Consider the following 24,544-nt stretch of genomic DNA (forward strand, 5'->3'; position numbering starts at 1 on the left):
TTGGCTTAATTACTTTTTCAAAAATTTTGAGTAAAGAACAATTGATGGATATTGGTCGCGGGTCTTTAGGAGATTTGGGTTTCTTGATCTTTGGAATGGGTTTAACATGGTAGGTTTTCCAAATTTTGTGCGTTTTCCAAACGCACAAAACGCTTGTTTACAAACACTAATTCACTGAAACACTTGTTTGTTCACTTTGTTCACCACTCGCTCTCTGAAACGCACGCACACGTTTTGAAATATGAAAATGCTCGCTTGGTGAGGAACCTACTCGTAAATATATATACCAGTAGAGAAGTTTCTAGAAGGCTCACAATGTTTCGAGAGAACTTCCCAGAAACATCCCCACCTTTCTTTAGCACGTAACAATATTCTAGAACGTCCCGGAACATTCTCGAATGTTGTATAAAGCTCCGGAATGCCCTAGAAATCTCTCATATGTTCTAGGAAAAATAATAGATAAAATAGATGGAAAAGCTGATTACACCAACTACAGGTCTTGGTTTGCGGTCATTAACCTACGATATTTGAAAACTGAAGGCGATGAGAGCTTTTGAGCATATTTCCTACGAGAATCTGTAGAAATTATTTCAGGGACGAAACTGATGTTGACCAGTGTTATTCACTGCAGAATGGCTTGCCTTTATAACTAGTTGCTCTGGTAATGCATTACATTTAAGCGATTGCCTCGTCAAAAGGTTAATTTGTTTAAAAGATGAGACACTAACTGACAGGCTGTTTCAGGACTAACCAATCTTTCATCAGATAGGGTGGTCTCTAGTGATACTCAAGACAAAAGATAGCTTTAGCTATATTACAAAATTCTGAATCCGGAAAATTCTGATTTTGTATACCGCACGGTAAGTAGCATCGAACAACTTCTTTACAGTTTTATTCTTTGCTGTTGTCACTGCAAGCCACTGTCTATCTGATCAGGGACCAGGTAGTCCGAAACAGGCTGTAATGACAGTCTAAACAAATGGCCAATTAATCTTTTGGTGAGTTGTAGTAGGGTTTTAAGGAGCATCAGCGACCAAGACCATATTGCTCTGTGTATACTGTCTGTAAAGTGCGTGTGTTCTGTGATCGATTTTCTGTTTTCTGGACGAAAAACCTGAGTTTCAGTGAGAAAAAAACCATGCTACCTTCACCTGAGACAAACTAACTCAGCCAGGTTGTGAAAAAAACGCCCATAAAAATTTCTCATTGCATCGACGGGACTCGGACTCAGGTCTTTTCCACTCGGTGTGAGGAGGACAGCGAATTTACCATCTGTGCTACCCACGAGGGACTTTGGGGAGACCATTTGTTCGAAAATAGTGCAATACCAGGACAACTCATTGCAAATATAAGTTTGTTCTGCCTTGAAAATTAATTAAGACCATTACATTATTTGCATCTTAAATCCTGTTGGCCTCAAAAACAGATGAAACAAGATAATTGCAAACATCTTACGATATAGGAAGCACTTCCATTTCTCGTATATAAAAAGAAAAATGCCCTTTATTGTATGGATTCTTAAAGAAAAATGCGATCGTTGATGTGAGTGCCGAATTTCATACTTTTCTTTCCAGAATATAAAATGTTGATTATTATCTCTTTTTTTCCCTAATGGATTTTTTCCCCATCCCACGACGGGTACTAATACCAAGTGTGTGATGCGGTTGATATGTCTAATTGCTATTATTGGGCGAGGATCGTTTTGACTGTCCTACAGGTGTTCTGGATCGCGGCTTTCTGGAGTTCCATGTAAATGTTCTCCGCGAAACCTATTGCCGCTAGGTTCTTATGGAGACACCATGGCTGATACGGTAATCAGGATGGTCATTACTTGTTTCATGTGCCACATTTCTGTGACTTCCTGTCTTAGGTATGTATACTTCATGATCTTTTCCTCGTACGTTTTCTGGAGGTTCTTTGATCAACTGGTATTTTTTATTCTACCTTCTTGATATATTATCTTGCCTACCTGGTCGTGTCTGTTAGTATACTCTTAGTGTATTGAGGGGTTTAAGGCTGTGAGAAGCATAATCAAAATGAATAAGGACGAAATTTTTACGGTTATAAATGATTCTAGAACTAGGGGCTGCAATTTCAAGTTACGTGGGCAGTTGTTTAGACTGGATTGCAGGAAGTTTTATTTTAGCCAGCGAGTTATAAATTACTGGAATAAGTTATCCATGGGTGGTAGAGGCTGAAAGTCTGGGAAATTCAAAGGTCAGCTGGATAATTACCTAAGGGAGGAGGGAAATGTGTAGGTTGTCCATTTCCTTTTCTCTTATTATTATTAATTTGTTTTTATTCTTATTATTTTATTTTATATATTTTTTGTTATTTTATTTTATTATTTTTTTTATTTATTTATTTTATTTATTTATTTTTTTTTTTTTTTGGCTAGTGCAGCATAAGCCATAGGCTTCCTTGCACCATGTGGCCATTGCTAATACTAATAGTAATACTCCGTCTGGGTAATAACCATGTATCCAGTGGTGATGTGTTGGATTTTTTCTGGGGTCGGGTGGCATTGTCAACATGTTTCATCTGTCACTCCGGGGTCTTAACGATGTATTTCTTGTAGTTCCTGGTAGCCTGCCCGGGTAACCACAGTAGTATCGTCACGATCCTCCCCACATCGGGTGGAAAAGGCCCGGGTTCGAATCCCGTCGATGACGCGAGGAACTTTAATGGGCTTTTTTCACTCCGTGGCTGAGTTATTCGGTCTCAAGCGTAGATAGTAAGATTTTTTTGCCCCCAGAAACTGGGGTTTTTCGTCCAGCAAAACAGACAAATTGACAATAGAACACACGCAGTTAACAGACATAAGACACTGCACGGCAGATGGATTTAATTATCCTAAAAATAATAGTTTTGTATCATCACGTCCTCCCCACACCGGGTGGAAAATGCCCGGGTTCGAACCCCATCAATGAGGCGAGGAACTTTAATTGGCTTTTTTCATTCCTTGGCTGAATTAGTCGGTCTAAGGCGTAGTTAGCAAAGTTTTTTCCCCAATTAATTGGGATTTTATCGTCCAGAAAAACAGGCAAATCGACCAGAGAACACACGCAATTTACAGACATAGTACATAATACATATAAGAAATTATGGGTGGTCCTAATATAATAGTTTGAGGTGTTTTGTTTGTAGTTCCTGGTATTGTTTACCTGATCTTGGATGGCGAGTGTGAAGTACGAACAAGTGCAACCAAAATGGAAAGAGACTACATAGATAAGATAGCCTCGAACGCATGTCTCACGAGCGGAAGGTTCCTCCAAGACCGAGTCTTGGGGAGGAACACTCTCCTGGTCGCATGAAGACCGAGTCTTGGGGAGACCGGGAGAAAGCATGAAGACTCGGTCTTCATGCGTTCGAGGCCATCTTATCTATGTAGTCTCTTTCCATTTTGGTTGCACTTGTTCGTACTTCTTGTATTTGCTGTTCTCTTCCTCCTCTGGTTCTGATTCTGTGATGCCCGTTTGCCGTGTTTTTTTCAGTTGGTCGCTCAAATTCTACTTGATTTTTCCGTGATTGCAAGAGCTATCAGGTTCTTCATGACAATGGTTCGTCTTTGGTTTGCTGTTCTCCGTTCGGTAACCTGAACAGAGTAGTTTAATCTTGTACATAGTAATTTCGATCTCTAGCTTAGTTACTTCGTAGTATGCTCTCATTTTGAACGTGTTCATTTCGATTCTCCACGTCATGCTTTGGCTCTTTCTTCCTTCTTGGGTGGTCACTAGCGCAGTTGCGCAGGAAGCATTTCCAGTTGGTTGGGCTGAGTGGTCTTGTCTTTCCTTATTATTATTATTATTATTGTTGTTGCTCTTATATTATTTCTCCCTTATTGGGCGGGGGGGGGGGGGTTTCCACTACGTGACGCGTTCTGCTACCAGGTACAAAGGGTGGTTGTTATGTCTGGTGTTACTATTGATCGAAGAACTCTTTGTCCTACAGGTGTTCAGTCGCTTAGGTTGAGTGAGATATGCCGCTTGCCTGTCTTCCTTATGGCCTGGTAAAGTGCTGCTGCACTTTTCTGGATGTTATCCTTCAGGTTAGCTGTCGCTGTTTTCTGTTTCTCAATGAGGTCTATCAGGCCTCCTCCTTCTGTTTCCGAGCTATTGTCAGTCTCTCCACGGCTTACTTCGGGTGGTGTTGGCGGCTCTTGGTCATCATTGTCCTTATCTTTCTTATGATATCCTCCAGATCGATGTTAGTATAATCTATGATCCCGCAGGAGTATGTTCGCACTGGGACTGCTGAATATGTGTTTATGGCTTTAACTATGGTTTGGTTTTCGGCCAGGCAGGCCTTGATTTTCTTGTGTTTAACTGCTGAGCCTGCATCATCCCCGGGTATTTGTAGGTCTCTCTGTCATGGCTTCAATCTCTTTACCAGTCTGCAGCTGGAAGTTTCGGCCGACTAATTTCTCCTGATGCAATCCATGGGTCTTGCATTTATCTAGACCAAATTCCACCATGAGATATCATTGCAGAATTCTTCGGTGATCCGGAGTAGTTGCTGGAGTTGCCTATTGATTTCAGCGTAGAGCTTGATGTCATCCATTTGAGTGAGGGTGTACAGGTTTTTCCCTGAAAACCTGCTGCTGCTGTTGTGCATGGTGGATAACCAATTGAGTGCTAGATAGAACCACAGTGGGCTCAGGGCATCTCCCTGAAAGATTCCTCTCCTGATGGGCATCGTTCTGGTTGTGATTTTCTCGACCTTAATGGTGGTATTCGATTTCGCCATCATTGCTTCTAGGAAGTTTGTCACTCTCGGATTGACATTGTAGATCTTCAGCCTCTCTATTAGCTAGCTATGAGGCACGGAGTCAAAGGCTTTGCCGTAATCGGTGTAGGCCGTGTACAGATTGCTGCGCTTCTTGTAGGCTTGCTCTATAACTGCGGCATCTATGCTTAATTGCTGCTTGCATCCTTTGCTCTTCTGCTTGAATCCTTTCTTCTGTTCGGACATTATGTTCTAGCTCTCCAAGTGGTCTGATATCTTCTTGGTTATGCAGCTTGTGTGGATTTTGTACATCGTTGGGGAGACAGGTGATTGGCCTGTATTTCTCCACGTGTCTGGTATTTTGGTCTTTAGACTTCAGATATGTGATTGCTTGAGCGAAATACTTCGAGATTGTCTCTGGGTACCTTTTCATTTGGGTGACCTGCTCTGCTAGGTGCTTGTGTGTGCAATTGAGCTTCTTGTATCAGTAGTTGTGGAGTTATTATTATTATTGTGCTGGATTTTAGAGAGTTTATTGTAATACTGCTTTTGGTTGTGAAGAATGCCATGGATGTTGTCTCAATCAAAAATTGTACCTGGAATATATTTAGTTTAATATTTGCTTATCAAACATTTGGTTATCATCATTTAGAGCATTGATCGGCAACCTGCGGCTCTTTAACTTTTAGCCCACATGAAGCAAAGTTTGAAATGTAGTTAGAGGACTTAAAAATCAAGGACATGTGGAGGGCAATACTAAAATGCCTTAAAACTGAAATTGAGAATTTGGAGAGGCAAAAGGCTGCCCTTGCAATTCTATATAAATATAGCCCATAGATGAGTTGAAAATGCAAGACCAAATTGTGTTCAATGCGTGGTATAGCTTACCGGATACGTATATAAGTTTGGAAATATTTGCGTTTGGACTTATCTCAGTTTTTGGTTCGAAGAATCTCTGCAGGCAAATATTTTCGAACCTGAACTATATTAAAAATATATCAACAAACCGTCTGAACAATGCGAGTCTCTCAGCATGCTTAAAGATCAAAAATACGGCATACTTCCCTGATGTTGAGAGACTCGCTCAAGAAGTTCAGCAGCAAAAGTCACATTAATTAGAAATATTATTAATAAATAATATTTCCAAAAATATATTTTTAATAAAACACCTTCCCACTCTAATCCATTTCTTAAAACACTCCCTCCCCCAAGCTTGAGCTGAAGTGCGGCTCTTCGGATTCTCTCTTTCTCTCTCTTTTTTTTTAAATTAGATCAAAAATGGCTCTTCACTCAAAAAGGTTGCCAACCCCTGATTTAGAGTATACTCTGTTGTTCAGAGAGTGTTCGAAACACATAGTATTTATCAAAGCTTGAATCTGTACTTTAAAACTTTTACCGGAATTACTCATAAAAATTGCTCATCTTTAAAATTTCTTTTCATTCACTGGAAATCTGGAAATTTTCTGTCAGTAAGCAATAATGTGATAAGGAAGGTTCCCTAACGTTTGAATTTGTTATTATTATTCACAAAAAATTCAAATCCTAAATCAAGACTCTTTGTATGCCTTTATCTAGTCAGTATCCTTTTCACAGAAAATTTTCCGTGCGTGTATGTGTTTTATCCCACATATGTCTACAAAAGCATTTATTAGCACTTCATCACAAAAGTCACGGTTGTGTCACTAGAAAATGGCTACCTTCTTCCTTTTATTTTAGGAGCTTCTGAAAGAGTCATTTGGTATTTAAGCGTTTTTTTTCCCGCTCATTCTTGGGAAAGTAATTACAAAAATGCTACTATAAGTCCTGTAGACATTTAAACATCACCATTTCAGAGCCTTCCCTGTATTGGTTCAGCTGTCCAACGACAGCTGAACCAACTGAGGATTTTCCTTACCTGCGCATGAATTTTGTTGTGGTTAACGATGATGCACTCAGTCCCCGAAGCTTTTTTTTAAATATATATATATATATATATTTTTTTTTTATATGAGTAATAAGGAAAAAAGTTAATAAATCGTAACAAGCTGTAACTAATACTTATGGGCCAATGCAGTTGCTAGAGCAATTATGCTTTACGACCATAATGTGTATAAAATATTTTGTATAATATTGAAGATAATAATGTAGAAGGTAATTCAAGCAGACAATACCAAGCTGGATTTAAAGAAATGCAAGGGATATAAATATATAAAAAAAAAAATAAATATATATACACATAAAACTTATCGTTGTCTACCCACAATCTAGATGACTTCAACTGGGGCCAACCACCCAGACTGAAGGCAAAAAACGACAAGGAGTTCTCTGTTTCTGTAATGATCAACATCTGCTAAGATATATAAAATATAAAAAATTCAGAGATTAAGTAATTTGAATCTAAACCAATTAAAGGTAGTTAAAAAATTTTGAATTAAAAGGATGATATTATAAATGTAAGCATATATTGAACATCGTTGACCCCTACAGAGAACGTAATTTAATAATTAAAATAAGAATAAATGTAAAGTATAAGGCATATCTACCGTATCCAGGACATAATGTAACAACTAGTCGTTGTAAAATAATAATCCCTCTAATGAGTATATATGTAGTGACCCCTATGTGATGGATATGGTAAAAATAAATAAATAAATAATTAATTAATTAAAGTTAAGTTAACGCAAAGAGAAATTTGCAGATAGTAAGAAGAATAAAAACTAATAGAGTAGGAATAATAGAACTTGAACTCCGTAAAGGCGAAAATATAGTAGTACAAATAAGAAATAGTTTCTGCTACATCCTCGGATTACCCTAATAATTTCGGAGAAATAAGAACAGAGTGGAAGACAGCTTAAAGACAATACAAGATATAAGTTCTAGCTCGGGTATGCCCGGGATCGCAAACCCGTTCCTATAGTAGGACCCTGAGCTGAATTTGCGTGTCACCTTAGCGTGAACTTAAGTATATACAGTGTGATTATAAAATAAGATAAGATAAAATAACATAAAATAAAATAAAATAAATGCTACACTATAATTTGCAGGCCGGTGGGTACAAGTTTTCTAAGCCGTAAGACACCAAGAAAGCAAAGTGTATCCTATGTACATAATATACATGGCTCTAAATCCGTAATTATGGTAATTATATTGAAGCAATGGGTTCATAAAATAAATTTTTGAAATTAATTATATTTATCGCCTTCCTGAAGTGGTATTTCAGGTAAGCGATAGCGAAATTATTACAAGGGATATAAATATATATATATATATATATATATTTTATATATATAAAATATTTTATTTATATATATAAAATATATATATATATAAAATATTATATATATATAATATATATAAAATATAAAAAATATATATATATATAAAATATTATATATATATATATATATAATATATAAAATATAAAAAAATATATAAAATATAAAAATATAAAATATATATCTCTGTCCTTGTCTTATATTTTCAAAATAAAATGATGGATAATTTGGATATACATAGAACTATTAACGACTTGCTACCTATTAATAACTTACATATTAATGTCATATTTAGATATGCTAAACCATTTGGTCTTAAAGCATGTAACTATAAAATAATAGCTACAAACTTTCACAATATTAACATTGGACAGGATATATGTGTTTGCCACAAGCCTTCATTTCTTAGATATGGTATTGTCTGCTTGAATTACCTTCTATATTATTATTATTATTATTATTATTATTAGCCATATGGTACAAGGAAGCCTGAGGCTTATGCTGCACCAGCCAAAAAAAAAAAAAAAAATTCCCGAGTTACCCTGAGAGAGAGAGAGAGAGAGAGAGAGAGAGAGAGAGAGAGAGAAGTAGAAAGGAACCACCAAGAAAGAGAAGAATGATGATATCCAGCTCAGGACCCTGGGTTTGCCAAGCCCATACTCACCAGATATATCTTCAATATTATACAAAATATTTTATATATATATATATATATTTTTTTTTTTTTTTTTTTTTATTACTGTATGTGGTCCGTCTCAGCCAAGCTATGGCAGCTGTGCAGGGTGTTATATTTATATATATATTTTTTTTGTTAGTTGTTGGCGCATCGGCTTCTGTGGCTATATTGCACCTCCCAAGGTTTTTGCATTTTCTACTCTGATCCAAGCCCTAGGCGGGATTCGGTGTACAATGGAGGTTGTTCGCACAGGTCTGCTATACTTGCTATCCAGGGGAGTGGCGGCCACACATCTGGACTACACAACTGACCCAGCGAACAACCTAAAAACGGAAAAAACTAGATTACAGAACCACCTGCTAAAATTATGGCAGAGAAGATGGACGGAGACCACCAAGGGTGAGATAACCAGAAGATATCTGCCTGACCTCCAGAAAATCTACCCAAAACAGCCGACCTGGTACTTCCCAGGGTACCATTTGACATCTCTAATAACAGGACACGGACCCTACAATGAGAAGCTGCACGGATTCGGACTCACAGAGGACCCAAACTGTACGTGCGGGGAGACAGAAAGCTGGAATCACATAGTGTACGAGTGCCCACAATATGAAGACCTCAGAGGGGTACTTATAACAAAAATAAGATACCTACCAAAAGGATTGGAATCCCATTTCATAGATACTGAGGATGAATATAGAGCATTATCCCAGTTCGCACAAGACCTCTTCATCAGGAGAAGGACATTAATCACCATCTACAATGACTGACATCAAGTACTACTATTGAGACACCAGCCAGCACAATGTAAAGGCTGCAACTAAAGATGAGTGACACAAGCACAAGGACGGAGCTTGCCCCATGAGTAAAGAAACTTGAAACAATAGCTGCCAATAGCCATATGGCGATCTGAAGAGGGCACTCTAGCCCCCTTCACCTTTAAACCTACTTCCTTGGGGGGAGGGGGGACATTTTCGTCCTCCTCTCCTCTCCACCCTATATCTTCTACTCTGGTGGGACATGGGCATGTCCCACTGAAAACTGGGGCTACCTACTCTATTGGCCCCATATTTCTGTCTTTCTCCCCCCAGCCTTCTGCCTCCCCCCTCTCTATCTATACGCTAGCGAAAGCCCTACCCAAAAACTTAACATATCTAAATTACCTTACGCCCATAACTTGGCCTAGCAAAACTAAGCGATTCTACCCCTACGTCGACGCGTTTCTGTCTTTCTTTTTTTATTTTTTTTTTTTATTTATTTATTTCTATTTATTTTTTTTTTTTTAAGGTCCTAGCCGCCGAAATCTCAGGAAATTAAGTGGCAGGACCTGCCAGAGTGAAACAGACTACTGGGTTCCTGGTCTGCCTCCACGGGGCGTAAGTGGGGCAACGTTGGGCCTCAATAGGGGCCCAGCGGCTAAATGACCAGATGAACAACGGTACAAGGCATCACACATATACAAAGTCCATACACTTTTAAATCTCTGGCTTTTCCAGTCAACTGGTTCACCCACAATGTAAACTACGCGGAGATGGGGGGAACCCCTTGTGCCGTTTGACCCTAAACACACTTACACTTACACTTACTTACTGAGTACTCTGCACTTGTGGCCAGAATCACAAGACGAGATTGGGGGCTCAACAAACGCACCCTGTCACTGTATTATAAGTCAACCTTCCTACCAGCAATAACCTACGCCTCTCCAGCCTGGTTTCAAAAAGCCGTAACCGACGTAAATCGACGGACACTGGACGCCACTCAACGGACAGTACTGCTAACAGTCACCCGTCCATGTTGTACCACCAGCACTCCCGCCCTACAGGTATTAACGGGGGCCCTTCCTCTGGACTTAGAGGCTATTCGCTGCGGCATCACTCACAGCATTGCAAAAGGACAACCCTGCACCTTCCTTGGCTTTACAGTAAACACAGCTGCGAATCAGAAAGAAGAAAAAATCAGACTACAAAGGCACTTACAGCAGGTATGGCAGGATCGATGGACTGCCACAACCAAAGGCGAAATTACAAAGAAATTTCTGCCCACCATAGACAGGGTGTACCCCAAGCCCCTACCCTGGTTTCAACCCGGTCTTTTCACAACCTATTTGCTGACAGGCAACGGAGCGTTCAACGCGAAATTAGCATCTTTCAGAATCCTAGAGGACCCACGTTGCTCTTGTGGGGGAGCCAGAAACCTGGACACACATAATGTATGAATGTACCAACTATGAAGACCTACGCTGCAGACTTATGACAGCAACCACATACTTCCCAAGACATATCGAGTCGCACCTACTAGATTCATGCGAAGAGTACAAGGCACTAGCCAAATTCGCGCAGGAGTTGTTCACCCGGCGAAAAACACGAATTGCTGTTCACAGGCAACCACAATAATAAGGAGAAACATGTGCAAGAGCTGCTTACCCCTCCAGCGCAAAACACAACTTCTGAATATAAGAAACTTCAATAAGGAGGGACCTCGCGGACTCACTCTTAGCACAACAATCTATCTGATAGAGACGCGGAAATATGAATGACGAGTGTGAGGATACCCGCTCATGCATCGCCTGCACAAAAATGGATATACAGTACTACTACTAGACAGGTCGGGACTGTCCCAAGAATGACGAACTTTCACGGCTTGGACACTTCAACTACTGAGACTACACGCAGCTTTGCTGCCGACGCCACAAGGCGATCCTACACCTGTGCTCACTTGCACAGGGCTTTTACTCCAATTCCTGGGCGGGGGAGAGAGGGGACGGCTCTGCTGTTTTTCTCTCCCCCTCTCCCACCCCTCTTTTCCTCCTGATGGAGCATGGACATGCCCCACTGACCTTCTCTGGGGCCGTCTTCCCTATTGACTCCATATTTCTGACTTTTCCCCCCAGCCTTCAGTCTCCTCCCCACTCTGACTAAATATCATAGCGTATGCCCCACACTACCAAAATTTTAATTGGTCAAATCAAGTCACGCATGCCCTTTTGGCCTCTAATAATCTCTTAGCGTCTTACCCTGAAAATCGCCGCGTGTTGCATTACAATTTTTTTTTTTTTTTTTTTTTTTACATAGGCCCTAGCCACTGAAATCTCAGGAAACTAGGTGGCAGGGCCTGCCAGAGTAAAGCTCCATACTACTGTGTACCTGGTCTGCCTCCACGGGGCCAAGTGTGTGCAACGTTGGGCCTCAGTAGGGGTCCAGCGGCTAAATGGCCAGATGAACAACGATACATAACATTACACTTATACAAAATCCATACACTTTTAAATCTCTGGCCTTCCCGGTGAACTGGTACACCCACAATGAAAGCAACGCGGAGATGGGGGGAACCCCTGGTGCCGTTAGACATCAATACACTTTACACTTTTTACTGAGTGGACAGCAATCATGGGATGCCTACTTAGTTACAGGTAGCCCCACCTTTCGCCTGGATAAGGGTAGTCGCACAGCGAGGCATTGAGCCCACTAGTTTACGAAAGCGTTCCACAGGTATTTCCATCCATGCTTGCTGCACCGCTGTGCATAATTCCGTCGCATTCCTGGGTGGACGATCCAAAGCTCAAACGCACCTTTCCGCAGCATTCCAAAGATGCTCCACAGGGTTCATGTCCGGTGAACGGGAAAGCCATTTCATGGTGGTAAAATCTTCGAACCATGTTCTAGTCACCACGGTTCTGTGGGGAGGCGTATTGTCCTACTGGAAGACTCCACTGCCCTGTGGATGCACAATGACCATGAAGGGATGCAGATGATCTCTAAGGATGGACACGTAACCTGGACCGTTAAGAGATGCGTCTAGACGTATCAGAAGTCCCAGCGTGTGCCAGTTGAAGATGCCTCAGACCATTACCGACCGTCCACCTGCCTGAACAGTTCCTTGTTGACATGACTGGTGCATAGCTTAGTGAGGTTCCGCCAAATACTTCCCCTCCTGTCCGCTCGAAATAACTGGAAACGGGACTCATCGGACCAGGAGACTCGTCTCCAATCATGCAAGGTCCAGTGCCAATGTTCTTTCGCCCAGTAGAGACGTAGAGTCCTGTGTCGTGGTGTTAGCAATGGAACTCTGGTGGGTCAGCGGCTCCCATAACCTATTGCAGTTAATAATCGCCTGGTGGTCTTGTCGGAGACGTTTCTGGCATCTCCCTTGTTGAAGTCGGCGGTGATTTGTGCCTTTGTCGCTCTCTGGTGTGTTGTGTCAATGCGAGACAGACGTCGACAGCCACGTTCATCCACCATCTTTCTCCGCCCACAGCGCTGTCCACAATGAGATATTATTCCGAAAACGGCGTGTTCCCGATACACACTTGATACTGTCGAACGGGGATAGTGCAATTTCTGTACCATCTCCGCTATAGAGTGACCCATGCGTCAGTCACTCACTATCGTCCCTCTTTCAAAGTCGGTTAACTGACGACGTTAATCCATACTGACATCGAATTACCGTCTACGTGAACGCAGTGATGCAGTGTATATACCTATATACTTGCCAAGCGGTGTGTTCGTCCACTTGCGAGAGGGGTGACAGCGTCGCGTTGCCCAAGAACCAGGTATCCCATGAATTCTGTTCTTTCAGTGTAGTTGTAGTGGTAGGTTTTAGGCGCATTAGCGACTTAGGCCTTATTGCTCCGTGTATATTTTCTGTAAATTGTGTGTTTTCTGAGGACGATTTTCTGTTTGCTGGACAAAAAACCCGAGCTTCCCGGAGAAAAAACCATGCTACACTCGCCTGAGAGTAGTGTTCGGTAAAAATAATTATTATTATGTTAACGGCTCCCAAGTGTAACTTATATGCGTATAAGTGCATTATGTCTGTAGAAGTGTTTTTGTTCACGGGCCGGTTTCCATGTTGTGCGAGCTGAAAAATCCGGAATAACTCATGAGGAAGCCCTACTTTCCCCTCCTGAGGACGATAGAAATTCCTCCAGTCGTCGACAGGAATCGAACGCAGACCTATTCAAACTAGTGATAAATGGGAAACCACTGTACTGTCGTGGAGGACTGTGGTGTTGGGTAACGTTGTGTAACTGGTTTCTTAGCCCGAATGACTGCAGAAACTGCAGCCACCTGTTTTTCATACCAGGCATGTTGTGCTGGGCCACGTCTCTCTCTCTCTCTCTCTCTCTCTCCGTTTGACAAAAAACATGCAGATAGTGAGCAACAACAGATCTTTCTTGATAATATCGGCACTATAGTTTTCCACTCAAGGGCCTACTCGGGATGGTACGCGGTTTATGGACTTTCTGACACTTCGACAAAGTCTCGGGTTTGATTTCCGTCTCTGTCCAAAGTTCAAAGAGATTTAATTTCAAGATTTTCCAATCCTTGGCTGAATAGCTGTTTTCTGACGAGTTTCTCCCCCCCCCCTCGAAAAATCTAAACCGACAGTATGATACACTGCACAATTTGCTGATATTATGAGTAATTCCTCTTGGCTATAGTTGCCTCCCTGAAAATCTCCCTCCATTTCCAAAATGGTGGTTGGTGGAACATTAGATCTTAAATCTGGATTTAAGTTCTCAGTCTTATTCTAGGAAAAAGCTTTAAAACTTTCATAAATGCTTTCTTCGCCCTGCTGATCAGAATATATTTCTAAACAAAAGGCGAGTGAATTTTAAAGGAATCAGTATTCTTCAAGATAACTAACTAATTGGTAGAACTTAAACTTGCTCATCAGACTGTGTTTCCACGCCTGGTCACTTATCCCAGGGACGTTTTTTCACTTCTTTCATCCATTGCTCACTATTTTCTCAACCAACCCGACAGGTCTTTTACCTTTGATGACACGTCTCTCTGTCTGGTTTCGCAAGTATCTTTGTTTTCTTTCTTCCTTTCTCAGTGTTTTTCTTTAATTTTAATTACCAGAGATGTTTTTGCCTCTGCTGTCCACTCGAGTGCGTTCTGTTTCCTCAACGTTTACGCATCACAATTTTAAGGCGAAATGAAGTGAAGGAGAAAATATTTCTCTCTAGTAGCTGCTTATTTTGTAATCGGGATTTTATGCTGTCACTGTTCACTTCCTGCTGCTTTAAGTGTTGGTTATTTAAAACTATCCCTTAATTAACGTATTCAAGTCATGGTCTCTCTCTCTCTCTCTCTCTCTTTCACACACACACACACACACACACACACACACACACACACACACACACACACACACACACACACACACACAATGACAGTATAGTAAATTAAATTTGCCAGTTGCGACTCGTTTGGAGCAGTCTGGACTTTAACGCTGTCTGTGACTGGAGGAATTTGTAGAAGCCTCTTCAGTCGCAGTATGTAGTTAGGAGATATGAGGTGGAGAAAGTAGGAACTCCCTCCACCTCATATTACTGTGAGCTGTGCCAGGTTTTTCTGCCCGTATAATATATTCAGATCAGTTCCAAAATACACACACATACCGTAAAGACAAAATACACATCTCATTTATTTTTGCGTTAAGAACGGGGACACATTATGACAATTGTAGTGAGAGCAACAAAAATCCTCTGAATCCTGCGTGCTACTAGGTGGCACGCAGAATGATTTTGTGCTGCACTCCAGTGGTACAATACTTCTTAAGTTTTTTGATATACTGTATTATATTTGGGATGCACTTCCAAGTGGTACGGGTGAAGATTTTTATAGCTGAAGTGAACAAAAATGGTTCTCAGAAGGAAAAATTTTGCCAACCATATTATAAATCAACACACACACACACACACACGCACACACACACACACAGGTAGCCCTCGATTTACGTCGGGGTTAGGTTCCTGGGGAGGCAGGCGCAAATGGAATCTTTTATATAACGGAGTCAATCGGAAATCACAGGGTTATGTTCCAGGCACCAAAAATTTTAGGAAGTATTGTACCACTGGAGTGCAGCACAAAACCACTTTGCATCGATTGTTTTATTTTATTAGCATTTTTCATAGTTGTAGTAATAATCGATGGAGGCATATTCATAGCCCTACACACATTAAGGCGGCTTTCACCAGATTCCATCCTCCGAATATTGCACTAGGTAGCCCTCGATTTACGTCGGTACGGGCTTCCTGGGTACGGGAACTGCTGGCATCCATTGCTATTACCCGTCACGTCGCCGGGCTAGCCAGGTGGGTAAAGTGCCTGCCTGGTAAGCCAAAGGTCGTGGGTTCGAATCCCGCCTCGGGCTTGGATCAGAGTAAAATGCAAAAATTTAGCGAGGTGCATTATGGCCACAGAAGGCGATGCGCCAGCAACTAACAAAAAAAAAAAAAAAAAAAATTGCTATTACACTTTCTGCAGCGGATGCGGGATTCTTTGTGGTATTTGCCACCGTACGTGATTAAAGGAGACTGCTGCATCCATAAGACTTGCGCTTATTTCTATGGGTGCGTGAAATCTTACATTTAGTTTAGTACGTGTATGGTTGGGCCCGCCTCCTCGTGGCGTGGACGGGTACTGGGAAGCAGCCTTCCTGGTGATCGCTGCTTCCTGGTAGCAATGCGGCCAGAAACAGCTAAACAACACAACAGCAACACGCACACACTACGCAAACATAACATTACACTCATTTCTGGCCATTGTATAGAGTCTTGTATGTCATCACAGAGAATTGTGACGGTGATAAACTAACGTTTAGGGGCTGCCTTGCGTAAGACACAACACATGTCCACGTATATGAGTGTATATAGGATATATAAGGATACGCATATAATTGTGTACCTATATATGTATAGGAGTATAGGGCCTATTAGGTTTAACAGATTTGTCATCCAGACAATTTTTGTCATGTTTATGAGGAAATTTTTAAATTTTATGATAAAGTTGGGCTAAATATTGCAGATTCGATTTTAAGTATTCTTTTAGCGGCATAGTGTGCAGGTATATCAAGAAATGGAAACTGGTGAAATAATGAGTACTTCAACTTGCGTGGATTGTAACGTGCCTTTAATTTCTTAAAGAATTACAGATTATTATCATGAGAATAATCTGTAATTCATTAAGAAATTAAAGGCAGATTGCCCTCCACGCAGGCTTAAGTGCTTATTATTTCATCAATTTCTAGTTTCGAGTTTATATTTCTCATTTAAAATTTTGCCTAATTAGCTCTTCATTTTATAACATAAACGATAAAATGATAAAGTGATAAAAAATATATTAAAAGAAGTAATAAAATTATCTAAAATTATAAAATTTTATTATCTTGTTTTTAATATATTAAAAGCAAGGTAATGAAAAGCAAAAGCAATAAAATAATATAACACACATTAGAAACTTTCGAAGCTATGTACCCCATGTTACGGAAAACAATAATTTTATACCAAGAAAATATGATCTGGCAATACATGAAAAAAAAAAATAAAATAAATAATAATAATAAATAATAAATAAATAAAAGTACAGGTATAATATATATATGTTAGGCTCTCAGGAAACAGGACCGTGTACATTAGTTATTGAATAAGCAGATCGCTCATCGCGCTGGTGAATAACTCCCTCCATAATACGGTCTTCCCGGTTGCGATTCACATTCGAACTCGCCACCCGCAAATGTATCGCTTCCAACTACGAGCGAATGCGATAATTATGCGTGTAGTCTAAGATCTCAAATATGAAAACGTGAGTTAAGATGACCTTGCTGCTTTGTCTAATAACGTTCCGCAACAGCAGAACGTTTCAAAATTAGCTAGACGGATAGCCCCTCATGTCGGGTAGGAATTCGTTTTCCAAGACACGATCACATAACCTACGAACTGATTCAACAATATAACATACCATACAATCCGGGCAAGTAATTCAATAGATGGATCAACTCCGTTACAATATAGGGATAACCGATTTTATTGGAGCTGGATCTAATTAATACGTAACCGGCATTTCTAGCACACAATATAAGCCTACTATAACATACGTAATAAATTAGGCGAACGTTCAACAAATATGACCCTCGCAGCGAAATTGGTTACGATCGCTCTTCTTCCATACCTTGTGAACAAGCCTGGGTTCGAAACGAGAGGAATTTTTATAAGTTTTGATTTTATTTTCACACTGACTAAATTAGTCACTCTCAGGTGAGGTAGCACGGTTTTTCCTCCCCGAAATTCAGGTTCTACAAAATCAGGTTCTACAAAATCTACAAAACGGTTAGAACCGACCATAGCATACAGACATGAAGCCAAATGGCCTAGTTTTCTTGGCAATATTAAAAGGAAATAAATCCATATTAAGGACCTACTAATTTCAGTGCATGCTTTATATGTTTTTTTTTTCCCTTTTGTAAATAAAATCGATTTGCGTTCATTTTATAAATGGGGGGGGGGGTGTTGTGGTAACATTTCAATTTTTCCTTCTGCCTCGGTTGCTGTAGTAACCGAAGCAGGCGAAAAACATAAGAGATATCTGAATTGTAGAACAGATGAATTTTGCTTTAATTGCGAGTTTCGTATGTGTGTGTTTGCGAACGTGCGTGGTGCAGATTTTTTTTTTTTTTTTTTTTTTTGAGACAATAAAGAAAAATTCAAATTTCTTGGCCTTTTTTTTTTATTTTTTTATTTCTGTACTTGAGTTAATCTGTTATGCTACCATTTCATTAGAAACTTCAGTTTATTCCTCTTTTACTAAGACGAAGTAGTTTCTCAATTGTGGCTTCCTGCGTTGTAACATTGCAAATGGGTACGTTTATGTCACGCTACTTGGCCCAAGTTACGTTTATAATACGAGAATTAGTATCAGGATGGTTAGAGGATGCAATGGAGAGAACGTTTTATTATTATTATTATTATTATTATTATTATTATTATTATTATCATCATCATGAGATACAGTCTTCTATTCACTCCAAAAATTTTATATTTGTGTCTTCTGGTTCTTGTTTCACCTGTTAATGAGAAAGTATCTCCCCCTTCGCGTCCATTAATTTCATTTGTTTTTCTGAAGGCCTTGTACTCCTAAATTAGGCCCTTCCCCCAAGATATCTAGTCGACAAGCTTTTCTTTCCGCACCTTTTAAGTCGTAGCCCAAGAAAATGAAAATGACCTGGGAGTAATTGTGCAGCTAGACATGAAGTTTTCTGAGCAATACAGACAAGCTGCCAGAGCAGTTCATGGGGTATGTCAAAAGATATACAGGAATTTTGCTAACAGGAAAAAGGAGGTGATTATCCCTTTGTATTATAAGGTAATGGTCAGGCCACGCATTGAGTACTGCGTACAGGTCTGGAGGCCTTATTTTAGGAAGGATGTAGTGTTGCTTCAGCGAGTATAGAAAAGAGCTACAAGGTTGGTGAGGGGACCAAAGGGTTGCGGTTACCAAGAAAAGCTTAAGTGCTGCAAATTGCAGCATCTGCAGACTAGGCACCTGCGAGGTGCTCTGATTCAGGTGTATAAGACCTTGAATGGTTTGAGCAGGCTCAATGCCGATGGGATTCTTCCTCTTGCCCAGATTAATCGCCTGAGGGACATAAATTCAAATTGAGAAAAGACAATTGTACAATAGATGTGCGGAAATTTGCCTTTAGCCTGCGGGTGGTTGATTGCTGGAACAAACATTCCTCTGTTGTTCTGGAAGTTAATAGCTTAAATGAATTCAAGGAGGAACTGGATAAACGTTTAGAGGAACAGCGCCTCTCGTCCATCTGTTTGCCTTCACTAAACACTCTCTCGAAGTGCTTTGTGTTTTTGTAGCTTCGCCTCCTTTTTAGTGCTAAAAAAATAGGAAGTCCAACGGTGACATTAAAAGAAAGAACCCTAGAGAATTTGAGTTTGGAGTTGCTAGCCGCTACAGGCAAACCTGTAATTGTGTCCACAGACACATAGAGAGCTTCCTGCCATGAATTACCAAGCCTTTTCCAACAACAACAAATGCACATTGTTGATTGGAATGGTGCCTGGTACATCGAACCCGGACTGGAGTAGTGGAGTTCGGAACTCAATCTTGTGGAGCGTCGTAACTCAATCTTGTGGAGCGGCATAACCGTAATATGGTTATGCCGCTCATCTCCACACAACCATCCACCCACGAATCGTTCTGAGTTATTAAAAGAACTTGTCAAGTTTCGTCGAATTTTTGAGAAACTTTTTGTTGAGGCGGTGCTCATAAAGCCGTTTGTGGAACAAAATCTTGTCATTTCAGAAAATCGATTACTTTGAAGTCTGATACCTTGAAGTCTGATAGTGTGTTTGGATACGGGAGATCGGGACTGGACAACGTGCTGTTCCAACCGTGAAGTTGGGAGGAGGAGGAGATGCCATGATTTGAGATTTCTTGTGGTATGGACTCTGCCCACTGTTCGAAATGCATGTAGTCAGGAATGCTGTGTTCTATATTGTGACAATTTTATGGAAGCAGCCCTTGCACTTTCTAGCAGGACAGTGCCTTTTGTGACTGAGCAACGATTGTAAACGAGTGGGCAAAGAGAACAACCTTGGAAATTGCAGTGGCCGGCACAAAGCCTGAACACAACTGAAGTCGATCATTATCGTTAGTGGAGCTCAGGAATGCTTTAAAGGGGGGGGGGGAATACTTCTTCTTTCTATCAGAAATTAGTAGTCTTCCGCAAGGCGTCGAAGTCATTACAGCAGAACGACAGGCGAACAAATTATTAATTTAGTTGAATAAATGCTATTTTATTTATAGCTGAAAGTGTTTCATGACTTGTGGTAGGATATTGTATATTTTTATAATTTTGTTCACTTTCTAATACCATCCTGAAATGTCTCTTAATCGCAGCAAAACAACGAGTCGAAAGAGATCAGTTTTTTGGGGGTTTTTTCTGTTGCTTACTAAATAGTGGTAACTTTTTTTTTTATTAAGTTTAAACAGTCTTTATTAATTTCCTATGAAACTAGTAGGAGAAGTAAGCAAAAAAAGGGTGCCAATTTTGAAATGTTCATAATGTATTTCTTGTGGTATGATAGTAATAGATTTTACTGTGCCTTGTATTGCCATACTCAGACGTTGTTTTCACCCACCGTTCTACAATCAGTAGCTTGCTTAAATGCTCTCTAAGTCGCTCTTTCTGGACTCTATAGCAGAAATATAGACCATTTCACTCTTTTCACTTTGAAATTCTCGTAACCCCTTTCTGAAAAGCTCCTCCCGGAAGACAAGTACTCAACAGACCATGCTTGTATGCGTCACGGATAGACGAACAGTCATACGGACTGAAAAACCAGGGAATCGCTTAAAATGTGGGCTTCTTATACGACCAGACGACTAAACACGCAACAAAGACTTAGACGGAAAGGAAACTATGCGCGTAAATATTTTTCCAGTTCAGTGCTCGCAGATCACTATGTACCCGAGGAATGCAGACCCCTCATCGACGGGGTTATCTGTGGGCAACTCCTTGCAGCGCAGCTTGTCGTCGCGTGGCAACTGAGACCATGCCGCACACTACTTATCTTGACGTGTGTAAGGAAACTCAGATTAACCGTAATATGGTTATGCCGCTCATCTCCACACAACCATCCACCCACGAATCGTTCTGAGTTATTAAAAGAACTTGTCAAGTTTCGTCGAATTTTTGAGAAACTTTTTGTTGAGGCGGTGCTCATAAAGCCGTTTGTGGAACAAAATCTTGTCATTTCAGAAAATCGATTACTTTAAAAGCCACATGCAGCTAATGAACTGTATTAAATAGTCAGAATGAGACTGGAGCCACTTAAAGTATGAAATCTATCTTTCCTGTATGAAATTATTACAGGGAAAAAATCACCACGCACACACAAGTAATCTGATTTTAAAATGTAGGAAACACACACTGTATTAGTGCTAGATCGCCTCCATGTAATAACAATTAATCTCATGTGGAGTGTTGCACATAACCGAGTAAGATTATTTTTAGACTTTTACGACCCTCAATTAGCTCAGTGATCTGTCAAATTGGATCAAAGCACTTATTAAACTTAGAAAGATTTGAAAATAATAGGCTGTAATGGAATGCCTCTGAAAACCACGTCTCGAATTTATAAAGTCAGGCAGGAAACGGCGTAAACGGGTTACGTTAACGTCTCAGGAAAGAATTCCAGGAAGAATGTTTTATAGCTGATAAATAATAAGTAAATAAATTTTCTGTTTATATTCCGGGACAGATACACAGGGTCAGAGGAGTTCTTACGATAGAGAGAATACAAAAAGAGCACTATATTTAGTGGACTTGAAACACGGTTTATCAAGTGTGTGTACTTACGTACCCTCGTGTTTGACCACTCGGCTGCAACCCCTTAGGATGATGATGATGATAATGACGATGAAAGCCCCGATGAAGTAAGACTAATTGAAAATTAGTAAAAAGATTACAAAAAGAAATACACTCGTACGAAAGTAAGTCACTTTACAATTTTTTTATGTAAACATCTTGAAAGAAAATGCTGTATTTAACAGTCTGGACGTCCGGAGCCATTGATGAAACGACGCATTATCAAATTTATTTTCACTCAGAAAAAAATTGTACCAACTACATAACTCGGGTAGTTTCATTTTACCTATGACACTTCTCACATGATACTCCTCTGAATTCGAAGTTCGTTTGTGAAGGCCGCCCTAGCCGAGCGGTCAGGCGCGTGGGTGCATAAGTATACGTGCCTTGAGTGATCCGGATTCAAGCCCGTGACTGCTGAATACGGTGCTGTTTCTTGGTTTTTTTTTGTAGTCTTTGGCGCATCGGCTTCTGTGGCCATAATGCACCTCCCAAGGTTTTTGCAGTACTTTGATCCAAGCCCGAGGCGGGATTCGAACCCGCGACCTTTGGGTTACGAGGCAAGCATTTTACCCACCCGGATAGCCCGGTCGGCGCTGTTTCTTGTATTCTGTCTATCTTGTGAACTCCTCTGACCGTTTGGTCGTCCCGGAGTATAAACAGAAAATTTTAATTATCCCAGTTAAGTTAGAAATTTTATAAATAAACTATTTCCAGTTCAGCTAAAAGCTAGCAGATATCCTTTAGAATCCTTCCTAACAGCTTACTAAAAGTTCCGAAACATCCCTGTCTCAACTGAAATTTAGTCGCCATCTTGAAAAAAAAAATGGTTGCCAATCGTTGTTTGTCGTATTTATCTGTTAACAAAATTGCTCGAAATCCTCTATTGGAAAAAAAAAAATTAAACTACCCCTACACTCTATGAAGTTGAAGTGTGGTTTGAATTGACTGGTTGGACGATTGTTGAACTTTTTCAGGGATATTAGGGATATTCATGTGTTGTTGTGGCGAACCCCAGGGTTTCCCTCATACTTTTTCAGACCTTCACAGAAACCATAACCTTTTAGTGGTACATTTAAAGGTTCTGGTTTCTGTTTGGGGTAGCATCGTGGATAGCACAGTTGGTAGACTCGCCGTCCTCCCCACACCGGGTGGAAAACATTTCTGAGTTCCGTCGATGGCGGGAAGAACTTTTATGGGCCTTTTTCACAACGTGGCTGAGTTAGTCGGTTTCGAGCGAGGTAGCATGGTTTTTATTTTTCTACTGGAAACTTGTGTTTTTCGTCCAACAAATAGAAAATTGAACACAGAACACACGCTACTTACAGTCAACATACACGGAGCAATATGGCCTTAGTCGCTGATGCTCCTTAAACCTTACAACAACTGTGTATAGTCTATGAATTCCTGGGATACCCCACGACGAGATTGATAAAGCGTGTTTTCGACAAGATAGTGCAGCAAGTCACTTTTCACATAGGTCTGCTTTCGAGCCTTCAGTCTTTTTCGGAATCGCATTATTTCAAATCTGCGCTCGGTGAAAGAACTGAAAGCACAATAGTCTGCGCACCCTGAAAGAACTGAAAAGCAGTATTGTATATCCAACATTTTTAACATAATTCCCAACAAACTGCAGGAAATGTTTTTGAACATGCTTTATCATTCTCAGTTATGGTTGTAGGATTTTTCAGACGCATCAGCAACTTCTGTAAATTGCATGCGTTCTGTGGTCGATTTTCCGTTTTCTGGACGGAAAGCCTGAGCTTCCGGGAGAAAAGCCATTCTATCCTCGTCTGACTAACTCAGCCGTTGTGAAAAAGATCCATAAAAAATTCTCGCGTCACTGATGGGTTTTGAACTGAGGTCTTTACCACTCGGTATTTGAAGGACGGTGGTTATGTCAACTGTGCTACCCACGAGGGCATGCCCAGTTATTTTGTGACTGCGATGGGAATTGTCTCGTGTGTAGCACAGTTGGTATAATCACCGCCTCCCCACATCGGGTGGAAAACACCTGAGTTCGAATCCCGTCAATGACGCGAGGAATTTTTATGGGCCTTTTTTCACAACGTGGCTGAGTTAGTCTGTCTCAGGCGATGATAGCGTGGCTTTTCTCACGGAAACTCGGCTTTTTCGTCCAGGAAACAGCAAATTAACCGCAGATATATATATATATATATATACGCAATTTACAGACATTATATACTGCGCAATATAGCTAAAATTGATGGTGCGCCTAAAACTCCTACAACAATCAATGATGGGAATCATTTTCAGTTTTGTAACAAATTAAGTAACGTCTGAGAAAATAATATTACTTGTAAATTTTGGGCGCCTCCGTAGCCAGGTGGGAAGTAGCAGTAGAGCTTATCACATGCTTCTTGATTAGACCGGGGTTCGAGCCCGTCACCACCAAATACGGAAGATGCGGAAAGGTCAGGTAATGACCACCGCATATCCCGGAGCAATATGGCCTTAGTTGATAATGCTCCTAAAAACCAAAACAACAACTTGTAAATTTCATCTTTAGTACTATTTTACTCGAAGTTATTATCATTTTCTTGAATTCTCATTTAAATGATTGCTGTGCAGTCAAAATAATAAATAGAAGGGAGGAAATGCAGAACAGGATAACGAAGTGGAGGGATACAGAGCTCTCGTTAGACGATACCATTTATGATTACTTATTTTTTTATGAGTAACATATTTTGTATGCACT

This window comes from Mastigoproctus giganteus, chromosome 7 (assembly GCF_048544385.1).
Source record: "Mastigoproctus giganteus isolate SK-2022 chromosome 7, ASM4854438v1, whole genome shotgun sequence".
NCBI lineage: Eukaryota > Metazoa > Arthropoda > Arachnida > Uropygi > Thelyphonidae > Mastigoproctus > Mastigoproctus giganteus.